The 13,248-nt window shown below is 38.9% G+C and overlaps 1 protein-coding gene across 2 annotated transcripts in view; it reads right to left on the minus strand.

Moving 5' to 3' along the window:
• Positions 1 to 435, minus strand: part of gabbr2 (gamma-aminobutyric acid (GABA) B receptor, 2) — a 180,199-nt gene extending 179,764 nt beyond the window's left edge. For both annotated transcript variants that reach the window (XM_088010203.1, XM_088010204.1), the window contains exon 1: positions 194 to 435. The gene's annotated coding sequence lies outside the window, so the exon portion shown is untranslated. The remainder of the gene's footprint in view (positions 1 to 193) is intronic.
• Between the last annotated feature and the right edge of the window lie 12,813 nt (positions 436 to 13,248).

Here is a 13,248-nt window from a genome sequence, read left to right on the forward strand (position 1 = left end):
AGATCAATAAGTGAAGATCGCTATGCTTGATTTTCTGTGTGTAAATCCCAATGATAACTCTATGGCAGCATGAAAACTTGTGCTGCAGTAACTGCGGAATTTACACTCAAGCACTTTTTTATGCTAATGTTTATTTTTAACCATTTTCCAGAAGGCAGATTTTCACAAGCTGGTATTTTAAGTCATTGCTCACCCATTTTGTAAGTGCAAAGTAAGTCCAACACAGCTTTCACACTTGGCGGCCCTCATTCTTCCTCTGGCTGCGAAAGACTTCAGCTTGAACGTCGATTTCTCTGTTGTTTCCCTCAAATATCCTTACAGACCCAATTTCTCCTTGACTTTTCTTGCCGGTTGGCAAAGAAATAAGAAGTGAAACATTGAGTTCCACCATCTCTGCCACTATTACACTGTTTGTCGGAAGTTCGCTCTACTTCCGCTTGGGGCGGGGGCGGAGCCGGCGTGATGTCACTTCTTAACTAAATCAGATGAGTATCAGTGAGAAAAATAAATCCTGATTTTGACTAATATGTGAGGAAAGATGTATTTTTCTGCTTTATGAACGTAACAGTATTGCAATTAAAATTGAAGTTGTTAGTCACAACACTAAAAATAGGGTAGTTTTTTTTATTTTAAAAAAAAGGTATTAAAAACATAAACCAATATGTACTTTATTCAAATACATCTCTAAAACGGTTTTCATCAGTTTAGCATGAGAAGAAAGACCGCTGATGGCGTAATGCTCTTCAAAGCAGATGTATTCTCTGTGATGCAATACAATAAGCACAGGTGGGATTAATAACATGATTAACCGGATCACCTGATTCAGAGCACCAGGTGCGTCGTTAGCAGGCTGAAGTGACTAATGTTGTTAAATACAAAAGGCTCCTGTCACAATGTTTGTCAGTTAAAATGCTTAAAAGGCTTATTGGGGTTTGGTCCCATTACAAATTAAAGTAAGCTTTTGGGAATAGATTTATTCCACCTTCCATTAACATTATCTGTTTCAGTCAGTTATGTCATATAACCAACAACATCATAACATTCTGCCTACTTTGCAACAAATTGCCATTATTGTCTCCCTATTACAGTCACAAATAAATAGTCATTTGAAAATGTAACACGTCGGTCACATGACATCTCTCTGAATTGTAACACATTTTATGATATGAACGTTTTAATATTATTATATTATTAATGTTTTAATATCAATTCAGTTATTTACTTTACAACCACAAGCAAGTGGACTGAGTGCTCTGTCGTCTATCTCAGTTGCATGGATGATGACTAAGACATCCATTTTACTGATTTTTGATGAGCAACATGCACAAAAACCACAAAAAAGTATTTTAATAAATAAAGTTTAGTTTATGTGTACAGTTCATATTGTTCTTATTTTATTTTTTTTAGTTTCATAACATTTATTTTGACCAGAACTACATTATTTCCAGGTATAACAATATTGGCCTCTATAATTGGTTTCTACAATTTCCAAACAGTGTAAACAAGTATTGTAGTATTTTATAAAAGATGGGTTTGCACAGTTTTAATATCCCTATAAAGCACTCAAGCTCAGACTGTTAGTAGCATTGTGTGGAAAAAAACAAAGTAATTTCAGTAAAAGCTTCTAAATTGGTCAACATCAGTTTGTTGCAGCTAGGAACACAATCAAATCTTAGAAATTGGATGCTACAGTTATTTATTCTTGTATACTAAAGAATTGCAAGATAGGAAAGATTATAACGAGAATATTAGAAGTATATTTTGTTAGAATGGCCTTCTGAGAGGAGAATTTATTTGTCTAAATTCATTCCTTGCAAAACGACAGAGATATTCTCAAGCTTACGGGGATATTATTTTAATTATTTCACTTACTTTACAAAAGTTATGCATCAATCAACATCAGAGCGATCAGAGCTATTTCAATAACCTGGAAGATTTTCAGCAATAGCTGCTATAAATTTGACTTGAAAACTGTCACTGCCACAGAGCAAATGAAGTGAAATATTTTAGGTGCAGACTTAGGATGAAAACCACTTGACACTCAGAACTGCTCAATGCATTAAGAACCTCTGAGTCGCAACGGGGGGAAAAGAAAAGAGAAATCTTTTCTGGCTTTTGATTTAAAAGTTATCCTCTCGTCTGACCTCTGAAGAGATAATCCTGAATGGTCATGCCGTATTTGGTCTGGCCAGGAGAGGTTATCTTAGCCTTCCTTGTTTCATTCTGAAATTAAATCGAGAACACGAAAGGAGACGGTACAAAGTAGGGCACTGCCTTCAAAAGAGCTCCGGCTGCGGCTGTGCTGTGGGAGGACGCTATTTTGATTACTGTCAAGTCCTAGTAATAGCAAGAACTGTGACTTACATAATCACACTTACAATGAATGTTTCAAACGTCAGCTGCAGCATTGCTGCTCCCCAACGAGGCTGATCGTTTTAATAGCAATTCCACTTGCCTGCAGGTTATTGGGATTAAACCTGAGTGGATGCGAAGAAGGGATTGTCGAGCTGATATAGTTTCAGAGATATTTTCCCGCAAAAATGCTTTCCGTGACACAATGGTATTTACTAGTAAAATAGGTCCGTTCTTTTTTTTGTTTTGTTTTGTTGCATAATTTAAGAGCTGAAATTTAAAAAGTTCCAAAAATCAAAGCAAAAAAAAAAAAAGAATTAATTGTAATTACTCTAATTTACCGAGTAAATACTGATTAATTATGTTTTGTGATCTGGACTCTTTGTTTTTGGGGGTGGGGGATTACATTGCTTATTGCAGCATGACCTTGGGTTTCAGTCCATGATCCGTCTCTGTTTTAGTGGTCTATGTCAAATCTTCAGCTCGATAATTAGGGCCCGAGGTGGTAAGAGAGCCAATAAACGAGCTGGTAAGAAAGCTGGAGTCACGCTATTGCACATTAGCCCTCCCAAACTATTAATAAAAACTGTCACTCTAATTAGTGGGTATGAAAAAAAAACAACATTCACATGAAAACAAGCACCAGCGTACCGACTCACACCGACATGCTTACGGGCATGCACACGGCAGATGCCACCTTTCACATCTACCCTGTGAATGACCTGACCTCTTGTCATAATAAGAGAAGCAAGAATTATTAAAACAGTTGAAGAAAAAAAAAGGCTTTAAAAAAAAAAAAACCTATGGGAAATAACAGAGTTGAAGTGCAATTTAAACAAAAATCGCAAAGACTCCCCAGGTCTTTCTCTGGGTAAAGTTAATGCCATGCTCTAATGCATGTACACGTATCCTCCTCCCCCCCACATTCCAAATGCTCGGAGAAAGAACGGATGGATTGCAGATTATCAAGACCTCCCACCTCATCTCACCCCACTAGCATTAATTATACAGAACCCACTTTCTGTCCATTGGGACAGAGATGTGTGCCCTGTAACGACAGTAAAAGCCAGTGGATGATTTATAAATACATGAGTGAGGTGAACGGTGCAGCACGAAATTGAGCCAGCACGATGGAAGAAGAGGAGTTGGAGGATAGCACAGACACATGATGCCCAACCTTTATCATTCTTTGCTTCTAAATGGCTTCATCTAATTGACTTCAAAATGTGAACTGAAGAGTTTGTTTTAATTTTCAGTGTTCTGTGTGCATCTTCTCAAATCTTGAATAGTTTAACTTATTCCAGATGTAGTAAATGTTTTATTTTTGACTTTTCATCTCCAAATAGTCCTTTGCTCTCCTGCCCATTTCAGTTAGACAGCTAACTGTCTGTTTATTTTCTATACCTACTTGTCTTTGTGGGGATCACTGGGGAGCTGGTGCCCATCTCCAGTGGTCATAGGGCTGAGGGTGGGGTGCACACAAGGTAACACAGAGACACACAGGACAAAAAAAAAAAATCAAGCACACAAAAAACTTTACTGATCTTAGGACAATTTTTAAAGATCATTACATGTCATCTTTTTGGATTGTGGGAGGAAGCCAGAGTGCCAAGAGAGAGTCCATGCATGCACAGGGAGAGAACCACAAGAGGCAGGGATATTGATGTGCAAGATTGCATTTACATGCCTATTTACACAATAATGTTATTCACTGACAAGTACATTAATATTTTGTTTCTAAAATATATTGTAACTTCATGCTCTCTTGAACACAAGCAAATTTCCCTCCATATTACGAAAGCCTGACACGTGACGCAGTTCAAACTCTAAAATTTGTGACGTCGATTAGGGACGAAAAGCCCCGCTCGAGCCGATAGTTTCACCCGACGCCCTCTGTAAATAACGCACACAATCAAGAACGGCGCGTTCGGTTCCATGATGGACCGACCCCTGTTTGAGCGCATTATTCACAACAGCGGGGAACATCCAAAAATATTTTCGGAGGCAAATAGCTTAACAAATGAAAGCAATGAAAGATAGATGAGGAAGTCAGCGCTTCATTCATATTTGACAGCTGGGCTTAAGATGCATTACCCGACCAACACAACAAGCCGGAGCGCTGTCAGTGTCACAAATAATGAGCTTGAAGGAGAATCTGTGATGGAAGAGGGTTGGGTGCGCGAGAGTCGTCGGTTGTGAGCATGGACGTTCCACCTATGTTATGGAGACATTAATCATAATTATTACGGGGATTCCACTTTAGTAGAGGAAAAGCAACTGGCGACGACAAAAGCCCAGGTTGCCGCTTGGCCCAAAATTGCGCATTTCTAATTTAAATAATGTAATTGAAATCTGATTCATTTTTGGTACAATTTAGTTTAAGATAATTACAACCTAACTCAACGCTGACAGAGTGAATGTAATAAAAATGTATTTTAATGAGGAAAGTGTGGCAAATGAAGTATCCCGTAAAGGCCACGCATGAACACAAACGTGGAAAAGTGAAATAATTGTAATCATTTCAAAATAAATACATTCAGAACCATCAGTTGTGACCCTTATCTGCAACAAACAGAACCCCTCCACTATTATTGATAAAGATATTTAAAGACTGACAATGCTGACAGAAACACATTTTAAATGTTTTTTTTTCATACAATTACCACTGAAATCACTTTTTTTTTAAAAAAAAAGGAAACATTTGACACCTTACTTTAGTAAAAGAAATGTATTGTTCTTTGAGAACCCCTCTTGCCCTTTGCAACTACATAGTTTGCTTATATCTTAGCTCTGATTAGAACATCTTAATAAAAATATATATATTTTTTTTCTTGGTCTGCGCTGGGTTGGAAGCGGTGGCTTAGGTGACGGAATGGGGCGCACTGTCAAACTAAAAACCAGACATAGAAAAAAATATCCTAAAATATTAAAGATATTTAAGTCGCAATTTATAAAAATGGGTTGAGGAAAGAGGTTCAAACAACACTGTGTCTTCCGAAATGCTGAGAACATCTCTTTGTCGGCAAGAGTGGATTTTGTTGGACAGTTGTTAGACAACGCTGTCACACAGTGTGACTGCTAAAGTGAACACAAGAAAGAGGTTCATCACTGCAGACAAGTGACTCATAAGTGCAGCCACTTAAGGAGACACATCTTGTTCTGCATGTGTACTTATGCTTACAAGTGCTTTCTGCCACCACGTTTAGTCACAATCCACACTCATTCAGGTTTCCTCTTTCGAGACAAACAACGCAGCCTCGCGCAATTCGCATAGGGTTTCTGTCCTCTGCTCGTGTGGCATCTTCCAGTCAATCGAGAATCAGATCAGCTGACACGGCCGGATCGATGAAGAGGCAGGAAGACTCTTCATTAGAAGTCCCCGGGGCCAGGCTACCTGCCACTCACTCACCGGCTCCTCTTCAGAGTCTGCCTCTGTCCGTTTTCTCTCGGCAGATATTATGTTCAAATGTCTCAGATTTTGGTATGTTTCACTCATGTGGCAAAAAAAAACAAAAAAAAAAAACTGCGCAACGTACTATGCTCTCAGTCCGTAGGCGAGCCTCTCGGATTCATAAAACCTGCTGCCAAACCAGCTAAAGTGAGAGAGATGAAGGAAGCATGGAAATGTTGATGCTTGTCTATAACTGAAGCTGTGGATTGCACCTACTTATTTCCCAACACATTACCCAAAGATTAAACGTTTTTCAAACCCCATGTTCTTTGTGCTATTTGGTTTAGAGTTGCTCTAATTCATCACTTATCTGCCCATCTTCACCTTTAAGAGATTCATATGACCCATAACTTGGATATAAAATAAGACAGGCCTTTTCATTTATGCACGTATATACAAGAAATCGAAAGGCTTTCAGGCAAATAATCATTTTTCAGCTATTCAAAGATCCACTGTGGGGAAAAAAGCTGTTTGGGAGTAACCTAGCCAACCATGCTGGTACATTAACCCACCCTCTCTACCGTTCAACATTTCACAAAGGTCTAATAGCTGTGGCACTTGAGCCTGATGAAAGCAGGGCTATGAAAGCAGAGTTAGGCAGTCAGAGGAGTCGGCCTTTCTCAGTGCCACTCCTCCACACGTCTGCAGGCTTATTACCGGTAAGCAGAGTCAATGAGCGCGGTCCTACATCCACCTTTTTTTTTTTCTTTTATAATAATACTACCCACAAACTTTTGCTCGCCTGTCACTGTGTGGCAATGAAGTGAGCATTTATATGGAGTTTGTGGGAGAACCTGTAGTTTTGTGTTCAACGGTGAAAGGAACGCATTTTTAGGTACCTGTGGCAAATTGCCTTTACGTCAAAAAGAGATTATCATGTAAAATGTATAATAAAAAGTCATCTTAGCCCTCAAACCTTAAGATTTTTTTCATGTTAATAGATTAAAAGTATTTTTTATTTATTTATTTTATTGGGATCTTATGTGATAGACCAACATTGCGTCATGGTAAAGTTCAACCGTAATGCAAAGCGCTACAGCTAACTTGAGTTTTTGTTCAATTAACATGGCAAAAATATGAAGCGCATATGATACTACCACCTTCCCATTTTTACACATAAAGCTTGAACAATTGCCACCTTCTGTGACCTTTTAGAGCCACACCAACTTGACCCACAGTCACCCTCTCCCCCCCTCCACAACCCTGGTTATTTAGGGTTTGGCACTCCACGCCCAGGAGCCACGGGGGCCGACTCCCACTACACAGATCCGCCCAAGCGGGGGTTTCTGAGGCTGCAAACCACAAGCAATTAGCCCTGATCTGACAGTGTGACTCCTCAGCTTCTTCACTCTCCACTGAGAGATTTCCGGAGCCCTGCGATGCTGAGCCTTATCGATCGTCACGCTGGAAAGGTCATTGACTTGGCTCACTGCCGGAACATCCCTCTGCTCCGGCATCCAATGGAACTGCCTAACCAGTCTGGCACCGTACGTCTAAGACGGAGCATTCTTTGTCGTTGCAAAGTGGGGAAAGTGGAGGAAGACGTCGTGTAAATCATTAGCCAACAATGTTGTGCTTACATAATTCGCTGTCTGTAGTTAGGTTCTTAGAATTTAGAACCAACGCTGAGGCAATTTAAAAGTACCTCCGTCTATTCGGGAGGCGCACCGAAATTATTAAAAGTAGCAGGTAGCAGCGTCTTCAAATGTTAGTCAGGGCCCATCCTGACGTAAAAAGAGAAAGCCGAACTTTGATGGAATACTCCCTGGGAGGAAGTGAAACCACATTGAGAGACATTCCCCCCTGATGAATATGTTTTATCAAGGCTGAATAAGGCAACAGCTCAATGATTTAGATGATTAACACTATGTGTGTGTGCTGCATCAATCTAAGTTAAATCTCCTCTGCGAGGGAAGTTGGTTGTCTGTCTGACCAAGCACATCATCATCACATCAGTGCTGAATTATGCAGAGGCAGGGAGAGCTTTTTTTTTTCCTCTACCAGACTTTGTGACTGCTAAAGAACTCTAAGTGCTGTTTCTCTCTTAAAAGAACATTACCCAGTTTCAAGATGCTTCAGCTTTGAGCTTGAATGCTTCCTGCAACTTTTTTTTCCTCTATTACCGCGCTCCTATTCAGTGCCTCTCCGTCAAACAGAGGGGGGAAAAAAAGTTGCAGAAACTGAAAGTGTTTTGATTCAAATTCACATAACTGCTGTCCAAAACTAAAACATTCCAAGCCTTGGAAAAATTAGCATTTTTATTTCCCATGTTGCAAACCAAAAACATCCATGCATTTTAATGGATTTTTGTAAGATAGACCATTACAAGTTGTCCCACGGGGGAAATATTTTCTTTTAATGTTTTTTTTTTCTTAAGTTTGAAAAATGTCAATATTTTGTAGAAATACCTTTACCTGCAATTAAAGCTCCAACTCTTTTGTCTCTAACGCACATTTGCACATTTAGAGCCTTACAGTTTTACCCATTCCTCTTAGCAACATGGCTCAAGCTCAGGGAGACTGAATGATGACCGTCTGTGAACATCATTGTTTTCCCAATTAGATCTATGCCTGGACTTTGACTGGGTCATTCTAACACAGTCATCTATTATAATGGCAGGTTTATAATAACAGACACATGATTAGCTTAAACACCCGACACAGACTCTGCAGAGTGATGAAACATTCGATTCACACATGACTACACTCAGGCAGCGAGGGATCTGTTCATTTGAACCACATCAGTAACCCCCTTAAGTGGAGAAAAAAAAAGCCCTCAAGAGAGGGGCAAATCTAATTTAATCGTACACTGTGAAAAGCAATGTCAGTGTCTTTAACACTGCAAATCAAGAACACGTTAAGGTGTTGGACTTATTTCATCTCCCGGGGAAAAGAATGAGGAGCCGGTGTCATGCAGTGAGATCGCACTTGCCTATTTCAGCATCCAAGGAATTTCGCCGCAGAGTTGAACGAGGTCTGAGACCCTTAAACCATGTTGGAGTAGTGGAACATTCACAGTTCCTTTCAAAAGTTTTAACACCTCATGAAAGACCAGTTTTTTTTATAATGACAAATGTCAAAAGTGTAATGAGTATTTGTTCTCAGGGCCATTTTAGTCTTTATCCCTGAACACAACAAACAAAGTGATCTGGCCAGACGGGATCAAACTGCAAAACTTTGGACCTACATTCGGGGCTCTGCGTGGCGTAAAAGTAACTCTCCACATCACTCTAAAAACACCATAACCATGAAACACGGTGGTGGGAGTCTTTCCTTCTGCAGGATGAGAGCAGCAGCTCAAAAACTCTGTGCTCCCACTGTAACCCCCACAAACTAACCGGTCATCCATCGACAAAATACATGTACATTGTCATGATACTCTTAACAGTCTTGCAAGGGTTCGGTGATGGAACATTCCATCAAACGTTGCTTCTTTCCAACGGGATAAAGAACCTATCGAAGGAAAGTGAGGAGTGTCATCCTTAATAGTAGGAACGCACTCTTCTTTACCCCTTGTTCGGCATTTTAGGCCACCACACTGGTCTGCCACGCTGCCCGATGCAACAATGAAAGGTGTGTCAGACATGACATGCCATCACATCTCAATGTGCATAGATCTTTGCATTTCGGTGCAAATCTTGTCCATCTCAGACGCGATGCCACTGGAGAGCTTGCAAATTCAGCTCAGCGACCCGCCTGCCACGGTAACAAGCTCCCTCTTCCCCAAGTCCTCAGACTCTGCCTCCTCAGCGCAGGACATTTAGAGCAGTGACCAAAGAAGCTCTGCGATAACGTCTAGTTCACCTTTCTGAGCAACTTGGACACAAATCGATTTTGGTAATAAAGGCATTTTATTTTGAAGTATTTTGAAGTTTTTCAGTGCATGCTTTTATTTATTCATTTTTGCTAAAGGCTTCTCCAGGTGTGTGTGTGTGTTTATTTCAGTATTATGTGTTTACTGTTTGTTTTATTCTAGGACAAATATTTTACAATTAAAAACCTTTTCTGACCAAGTTTCTTGTTGAGATAAAGAGAAAATCATAAGCAACTCGCAAAAAAAAACAAAAAACATTTGAACATCTGAAGAGATTATCTACTTGAAACATTCTCCAAATTATCTTTAAGGTATTATATGATGTGATGATTCAATAATTAGTTTATCCATTATTAGATCATGTTTGAGCATAAAGCAGCAGGTAGAAGCTCTTGATAAAAAACAATGATGAGATTTTTTTTTTTAATTCCTGTGATTTTTCTTATCTTCTAACCAATAAAATTAGTCAATTTACAATGAAGCCTCAATTATAATTTTAAAGGGATTATGTGTCTATGTCCATTGATCGTCCATCATCTTAAATTGTTCTTCTGTTCGCAATTTGCATTTAGTTATTAGTGAGCAAACAAACCACATCCACTGTAATTAGTTTGATATTTCACTTCGATCCGACTGGTAAGTAATTATCACAGATACTGGAAGCAGCTGGAAACGGCTGGCCCCGCTCCATCAATTAAAATTAATCTGCTCGCCAGAATCTTTGAAGCTCATAATAAAGTGGACCTACAAAAACTCCCAGTAGCTGTCTTCTTTTTTTCTTTTTGTTTTTTTTTTTTGGTGGATTTCTGGCTTTATGTATGTGCAACATGTTAATTAGAGAGCTTGCAATTGAATACCGTTAGTGTCTAACTGAATCTGCTTGTTTCTTCATCTTAGCTTGCTTGCGAAGTCTTACTGAGTAAAACAGAAGGCAAACATGAAAAATTACAAAGGAAGGATATGTGACATTTTTCAGAAACAACTGCTCTTTCTACAGTTTTTTTTCTTTAAAATCAGATGATAAACTTAAAGCACTTTTCTAACCCAAAAGGACTTTTGGAGGCACTTCGAATGAGGTACTTTAAAGTCACTCTAGCTAGTGACTTTAAAAAGAGTGGATTATTTTCTTGTCAAAAAATAAATTTCTAATGAGAACATGTCAAACAAATGATTTGCCACTTATTTGCAATGCCAACAAAGGATGCCTTTTACTTTTCCCAAAGATCCTTTATGCAGGAAAATTGGGTGGGATTTGTGAAAGCAAATAGGTGAAGAGGGCACATTTCTTCTCACCCACCAAATGTGGCCTGTCTATTCAAAGCCCAGACAGCTCCAGCAGAGTCAAGAGGTAGAAAAATGTTTTCTTTTACCTTGGGGTTTTCACTGATGTGAATGTGTTAAATAATAAAATTGACCAGTATGTTCCTTCTCCGTGTTTACCAGGGATAATTTGCTGTTGAGGTGATAAATTTTTCTCAGTGTCTGAGCCAAGTGAACACCAAAATAGCTTATTAATGTTTTAATTTCCTTGCCCTCTATTAGTTGAGTAATACTAACTTGAAATAATATTTTAGGGCATTATGTTATGTGAAAAAAATAATAATTTGCACAATATGACAAGTGACGTACTTGGCCTCACATGTTGATAGATGGATAACTGCAGCGTCATTAAATCTCCATGAGTAAAACAAAGACTGTTTAAAAAATTGAGACTTTTAGCTGCTTCCTTTCACTGCTACAACATTTTACATAGTGACCTCAAGCCTTTCATAATGTAACTTCTATTAGTCACAGGAAAGCTGTCACTTTCATCAGGCAAACATCTACCTCAGTGCTTTTTTTCTGTTTTTTTTTTTTTTGTTTTTTTTTTCCCCCAATTACAATTTGTGCAACAAGTGATCATTTACCACTATGGCTATCACTCGGTAGGATGATGGTCTATTATGTCCATCTTACACTTATCCACTCAAAAAAAAAATTATATATATATATATATAATTATATATATATATATAATAAATGGAGCCTGACCCAACCCTCTCACTGTAAAATAATTATCTAGATCTTTCACACAGGAGCTGCTGGAGACGTTGCTGTCATTGCTTTCTTATTGGGTGGACAAGACATTATCTGTACCCTCAGAGTAGTGGTTTTTATGACCTGGAACCCTAAAAACCTGTCTTTATCGTGTTGTTGTCTGGAGGACAACACATCTGCTGGAAAGGATTTCTAGTGTGTAGTAAACTTGACTGAGCAAATTCTGATCAATACACTAAAATGTAAGAAGAAAGAAAACACTCGCTTTTGCTCTAAGAGAATTGCATAGAGTATTTTTCCCTGGAAGCGAGAGGCAGTCCATTTAGCAAGCAATCAAGTAATCTGATGAAGTAAAATGAATGGGAGTGGGCTGGAATGGTTAATCGCCTGTGGAAGCATTTTATCGCATAGGAACACATTTAAGTGGTATTGTGTCAGTGTGGGCTACTCCGGAGGAGGCTGTGAAATATCACAGTCTGCCAGGGTGTGAACTGACATGACTCTGTGCTCTTCATGGCAAAGAAACATCATTTCAGCCAACTAAGCCTTGCCTGACACGCTTCAACGTTAGCGGGGAGAGAGCCCAACGTGAAGCAAACGCGGCAGACAAACATCAGCATGTGAAATTTCAACATGCAAGACCTTCGTCCAGGTTGTGGTCTCGATTTCTATTTATATCAGCTGTCAGCTATAGTACCAACGACACATACTCGCATTTCTAGACTCTGTCGAGCCACATGTGTGAAACGAAAAAGAGTGACAGGCTCCACTGTTTTTTTTTTTTTTTTTGGAGTGGACAAGTGTAACATGTGCTGTGACTGCTCTCCTCTCTCACCATGGAAATGCTCCTTCTAATTAAATCCATCTGCATTCCACAGTGTCGCCATAATTATCGCACAAGATCTGCATTGTGCCATGGAGCTTTACAAAACCTGCCACAAAAAGCCGTAGTGCAGCGTAGAAGCTTGGAGCAAAATGCAGGCTTATGCACAGAGAAGGAGTGATCCGTTTATTTCATATGCATCCAAAATATCCTATAACATATTCAAAAATAGCCAGTGATGTGACATTTTCTGGATTTTACCATTGATGTAATAAATTCCTTTAGATTTAAGGTGATCAAATAAAGCCTTGCAACACTAACCCAGAATGGTAAGCGCTGTAAGTTTTTAACAAATTATTTTCAAAAACAACAGCAGGAATATCAAACTTTGAGTCTAAAGAGAACCGCAATACAATCTTCAATAATCATTGATTAAGACCTCCGTAGATGATCACAAGAAAGCATATTACATAGAAACTGGATCATTTCTCAAAGCATAGTTGAATACTTTTGGAAATTAACTAATCAAACTAATCATTGCTTCTGAAGAGGCATTCAGGCATTGTGGATAAAAAAAAAACAATCAGTTAAATAATCAGCAATAGATCTTTGCATGAAATAACACCTCCTGTTCATCACTGTGCAACGGAGCGCCTGGGCAAAAAATAAAAAATAAAAATCATCTGTGCTGTAAGTGGCAGCTGACTCATGAACATGGACTAATCCAATGATGCCAGTTAGATAAATCAGAAGTCTGCTAATTTACATCTTT

Source organism: Poecilia mexicana, unplaced genomic scaffold (assembly GCF_051168715.1).
Source record: "Poecilia mexicana isolate PSO_F unplaced genomic scaffold, ASM5116871v1 scaffold_11, whole genome shotgun sequence".
Taxonomy (NCBI): Eukaryota; Metazoa; Chordata; class Actinopteri; order Cyprinodontiformes; family Poeciliidae; genus Poecilia; species Poecilia mexicana.